A 6,265-nucleotide genomic window follows, 5' to 3' on the forward strand; every position below is an offset into this window, starting at 1 on the left:
CAGACTGCAGACAGTAGTAAAACATCCGTCTTAGAGTCAGTTATACAAATTATTGGTGCATTTAACGGTTTTATGTGACATGAGTATCAGTAAACTCCCCATCACAGCACTGTGTTCAGTATTCTATAACAGACATTTGTTCCACAGCTCGCAAGTCTGGAATTTCACCTCAAATACACTCGCTAAGAGCACTGCAGAACTGAATAAACTAAAGGAAAATTCTGTATCCTACAAAATTCAACAGTTTACCCTTTTAGCCAATAAAATTTTGCCCAATATAAGCAAGCAGATAGAAAAAAGGAACTGGAATTAATTCAGGTAATGACGACAGGCTGTTTATATTAAAAAAAAATAATAAAATTTCCTGAATAAAACATTGATTTGGAGAAGCCTCCGATTTCTATAAATCCATCCACAAATTCAATACGACACATCTTGAAAAGAAAGTTTTTAAACATGAGAGCAATATTCACTTTTACAATTTTTTCTTGTCACTATCTCAGCTCTCCAATAAAGGTGCAGTAAAAAAAAAAAAAACAACATACTATTGAGTCGCAAATATTATATAAACTGTACTTAAAAAAAACCCCAATAAGACATGTTTCAACAGAAGTTACATCGATACAACCATGCTGGTCAATCTTGCCTTGCAGAACTAACAGACAAAACACTCCTAGGACTGGTTTTTTTTTTAGATGCTTGGCTATTACTATGAAAGCTGATTAGAACACGCAAGAGCAATTGTTAAAAAAAATCTCCTGACCTCGCAAACAAAAACGGCTAAACAATTTTCTTCTAGTGTTATTCAGACAAAATAACTACACTTCAGCACTGGGCATGATTTGCATCCAGTCTCACCAAGTGCCCGTAAGAGTGGTTTGGAGAGAAAAGTAATCTGATGGCAGGTTCTACAGAATGCCCAACAATGCAGACACATTACCCTGACAGTACTGACTGAATCTAACTTTGAATTTGGCTGAGACACAGATTGACCCGATGACCTTCAGAGACCCCTTTCGTCATAAATTATTCCGTGATTCTATGGAGGAAAACTGAAAACACATGGCAACACTTCCTTTTATTTTGCTTTAGGATTATTCTGTTTCTACCTCAATACTGCCCTCTGCTGATGTTTATACTGCTTGATTATTTGTGCCGAAACATTGTCAGGCTATATTATATGAATGTTTTAACAGTTTTTCTGCAAATGAATGAAGGAAACAATTGCAGTATGTTCTTGTCCTCTAGTATTCAAATCAGTCCACCAGGCTGAATCTCTGGGTTTATGTCAAAGAGCAGAAGTGATCAGTACCTTTACCGGGTGAGTTTGGAAAGTGTATGTATATATATATTCAGGGTCAAAGAAGGTCTCTTCTCCCTCATGACATAAAAGTTTAGGCTACTTCACAGCAGCCTTCCGAGCTATAGAACAAAGCTCCAAAGAGAACTATCATCCTTCTAGGCTATTTCTAAGCAAAATTAATTTTCCAATGCTTACTTGCACTAATGTCCAATCTTTGAAGTGTTCTGCACAAGTGTTTTGTCTTATTTTAGACATATCATTGCTGAGTTTGTGCATGAGTTTGTTTTTTCTTTTGTATTCTACAGTCTCAATGGCCAATAAGAGATCCTATTAAACTGACTGTATTCCCTAGTTAAGGAGTAATAATAGTGTACTAGAAATCACCATGACCACTTTTCTGAGGGGAAGTAATACAGGTATTTTTATATTGAGAGTTAAGATATCAGCAGAAATGTTTGCAGAAGTGGTGTTACCAATCACATGTATATGAGTTCAAAGGATTCATGGGTTTCCCATCTCTTATGATGGTGTATAAAAGCCTCTCATAAAGCAGTATTAGTTTACAAAGAACCAGACTGCTCCATTTACATGCCCATGGTAAAATACAAATTACCCTAAAGAAAAGTAAAAAGACATCTTTTTCTATGTACTGCTGAATTGGACATAACAGCATTAAACATCTGCAAGGGAAATTCACGCTGGAAAACTTAAACACAAAGTTAAACAATGAAACATCACCACAAGGGTTGAAGGGTTTCCACCACTACAGTTTCAGACAGATGAGTACTGGTATTGTATTCCTTGTGTACAGCTTCTGCACAAAATGCACAGCTAAATTAAGAAAACGTATCTTTAAGATTACATTAGAACACACAACCACGCTTGGCACTGTTAAAAAAGGACTCAATATTAGAAGCACGACTGAAAAAGTGAGAATCTGAGGCATACATACCACTTTGTCCAGGCTTAAGTCACACAGCTGTCAAATGTACCATGTCTACCCACTTTGCCTACATGAGTTGCCTGGTTTGTTGCCGGAGTTGTGTTACATTTGATTAGCACAAGGATTTATGCCTGGACAGTATTCAGTTATTAACTAGCTAAAAGTGTTTCTCTTGGAAGTTTCGTGTTTCCAGCACATTATGAATTACCATACGTACGCCTTAAAATCTCAAAATAATCTGCTGAGGTGCCAGTGGCAGCCCCTCTTTACCCAGTGCGGTAAGAACAAGGAGCAACTTGTGAAAGTTGCATCTTCCTTCATTTAAATGACCTGGGTCTGGCTGCATGCATAGTCACGTCGCTGATATAAATAAACTTTTACTCATACTTGCAGAGGCAACATAGTTCTGGGAGTTTCTTTACTGGCTTCTGAACCAACAGAATTCTTGACTACCTTCCACTAGCAGCTTTATTAGTGGTGATGTGCAAGCCGGAAAGGACACAACTTGATTCTACATCCCAGGCTGAGCTTGCAGACAGAAACACAGTTTTACTGATAAACATACTGCATCCTGGACGGCAATTCCAGCAGCAGAGGACTACAAGACACTGACAGCACCACTACGGCCCTTTGGCAAGTGAAATCAGCTCTGAACTCCAGGCAGACATCCATATGCAGCTTACTGAGAGGCCAGCTTCATTCCTCACGCTATTCAGTCTTACTCACTCTGAGAATGCCAGACACTGTTCTAGTAATATACAAACCCAAGAGTCTCCAGGCAGTTTGCAATAGAGTATTTCTAGCCTGGCAGCTTGCTCCCGCTGTGAACTGTAGCCTAGACTCCATTAACAACATGGGTTGGGAATATTAAGTCCAGTATGTCCCTGTATAACCACCCTGACATACCAGGGAATACTGAATGTAAAAGATGCCTTGAGAAGGGGTAAGGAATGCCTGAAAACTTACAACTGTACACTATTTTTCTTTCCAGATGCTGTTACCTGCTTCTGGGAAGTTACAGTTAACAGGTACTTGTCAGTTAAATCACTTTAAAATGGATATTCATTGCTGCTCACACACCACCTTTATCTACTTGCCACAAGGCTTTAGAAGTTGAGCAAGAAAATATACTCAGAGCAATATGCGGAAACAGGATCCAAATTATCTAGCGAACCCGAGCCTAGAATACCTCCTCGCATCTTCAAATAACATTTGCTTCTGGCTGATAACACCTACTGGGTCTCTTCCAGTCTGAGACCTTAATTCAAGAAGATAGCTAGGCATATGCTCAGCCAAGTTAAGAATCAATTGCTCTACTTGCACGGATTAAGTTAACTGTAAACTTAAGTTACACGTTGATAGGAGGCATGAAAATGGTCTTCAAGTATGGCATCCATCCACATTACTTCTCAAGTAAGTGAACAAAATGGCCCTGACCTTCTAAGAAAAATGTGGAAATAAACACATCAAGTGCTAGACAGAAACACAGAACAGGCAGATCTTAAATAACTCAATAGCTAGATATGCAGGGTGCTATTACAGTGGAGTTTTAAAGGAATCTGATTTCTGTTTCTCACCGACAATGTAAGATGATAAAAAATAAAGTGTTTTCCATTATTAATAGCAAGATGCATGTTAAGATATTATATAGAATTATTGGCAAAAATGTCAAGTTTTGAAACTGTTACAAGTTCACTTCTTCCTCTTGGGATGAATTACAGAAAATAGACCTACTTCACAACTGGCAATTAGATCCACTAGAGTAACAGTTCCCATCTTGAGGGGAATTTCCCCCCCCCCCCCCCCCCCCCAGACAAAGATTCCATCCCAGCCCCAGGACCTTAAGTTATTAGTGTGCCCAAATAATAAAGCCCCAACATCTCTGACAATTGATGTTAGGAGTAAGTACTGTTCAACCTGTAGCTATATATTCCAGCAGTATTTCTATTAAGGGCAAAGGAAATATTAATGAAATCTTTGCCCTGGTTTTTGCCCTTGTTTATGCTCTTCATAAAAAAAGTGTATGGAAAGTACGGTGAAATGTGCAAAAAATCCAAGTAGTTCCGAGGAAAAACAATTGGTTCTTCACTTATAAATCGCTCCAAGACTTGTGTCTCAGTGTTGGGGTGGTGACAGAAAAATACTTGGCGGTATTGGAATGCCTTTGATTATCCCTACACGTATGTCTGACTTGTCCCTACATTCTGGAGAAGAACCTGCGTGACACCTAAAGCATCACCTTGAGATGTTACTTACGCACTGGGTTAGCATCATCTGTTAAACCTCCCTGTCACACAGCTGGAAGCCTACGAACAAGGACAAACAGGAGACTTTGTGAAGCTGTACGCAGAGATGGTAACTCGGACTATAGAGACCCGGAGAAAGATCAGATGACATGTCTGGATACTCTGGCAGCGTACTGCGTACAGCAGGCTCGGAAGGAGAACAGAGATAACAAGAAGGAGTTCATTACACAGGCTCCTTTGCTGTATACTATGGCTGACAAAATGATCATGGATGATCAGGGAAAACCAAAAACTAGGTAAAAATCCGTATGTGTAAATTATGAAGTGATTTTAAAGAAAGTGCTAAAGCAAAGACAGAAACTGCTCAGGCTTTAGAGTCTGTAAGTGTAGCACATACAAGCAGAACTTGTACGTACCTGAAATGTGCGTGGTGCCACCAGGAATAATTACCTCCAGCTTGGGACGCTGGACAGAACTACGTCAGTCAACTTGGGGGTTGGGAAGGAAGGGTTGGTTGTTGCGCTCTCGCTTGATAATATCTGAACTTTAGAAGTGGATGGAAAAGACCCTTTTTGTTTTATTTTTCCTCCTGATGTAAGAGAAATAATTACAGAAAGCAGTATAGCATAGCCAGTTAATCTTTCACCTAGTCTAATCTTCACGTTTTACAACAATAAATGTATTGCAATTTTTTTTTCCTTATCTAGAATCACTTGTTGGCAAGAGCCTGCTTTTGTCCTCTTGAAGGTGGTAAGATGAACCAAGCTGATGCACAATTCCACTTCGTGCTCAACCAGTCTCCAAATAATATCCCTGCCTGCCCTTCTCGGTATGAGTTTGGGGGTATTTTTATAAAAACCTGGTCTCTCCAGTTGAGTTTTGGAATGAATTATGTGCTTAAGAAGGGGGTGCATATGTGAGCAGAGAGAAAGAATGTGATCAAGAAGTGTGCGCTTTTGATGAGAAACACGTGACAGAGATGACTTTAAACTTGAGAAGTATACTTAGGTGGAAGAGCTAGGAAGAAGTACAATGCCAGCTATGATAGCATCTTCTGAGAGCTGTGGGCACACATCCAGTCCAACTACTTCTACATCCCTGATGATGCCAAGGAAGCTGTATACTCTGTCAAAGGTGAAGATACCAGCAGTGAGGGGTCACTGGGCTGTAACACTCGTATTTTAATTTGTTTGCTAATTCATCTAGTCTTAGTAAGTGTCTTTCCTCTGGACCAGGACAGAATTTTAAGTTTCTGCTGAAAACCATGAAAATGTAACTTTAATCTTCCAGTGTTTGAATTTTTCATATACTTGGCACCATCAAAGGAAGTAAGTTGTAGTTGTCTGAATTTTCTGTTAGTTTTCAAATGTAACTTTTGAAAATTGGCACAGCACAAAATTATACTTATGAGCTTCTGATTTATAACGACTTTGTTTATATTTCTGATTTATTTGTAACTGGTATGGTACAACAGGTAAAGCATGCATTTCTTTCAACAAGAAAGATTATAGAGGAGCCCTTGCCTGCTACAAGACAGCACTGCGTAGCAATCCAGGTTGCCCAGGTAAGACAGAAAGTATTTGCTAGGGGAAGTATTTGCTGTGCTTGCAAGCTGACTCAGGTCTTCCTAACTGAAATATCAGAGGGCTTCTTGTCATCCGTATCTGTCAAAAAAACCCAACCTTCATTCTAGAGGAGTTCAGGTGTTCGTTGACTTGAAGTGTTCCTTAATTGTTAGAGAAGGAAAATACTTTTCACTTTTTCTAATTATTC

Source organism: Athene noctua, unplaced genomic scaffold (assembly GCF_965140245.1).
Source record: "Athene noctua unplaced genomic scaffold, bAthNoc1.hap1.1 HAP1_HAP1_scaffold_258, whole genome shotgun sequence".
Taxonomy (NCBI): domain Eukaryota; kingdom Metazoa; phylum Chordata; class Aves; order Strigiformes; family Strigidae; genus Athene; species Athene noctua.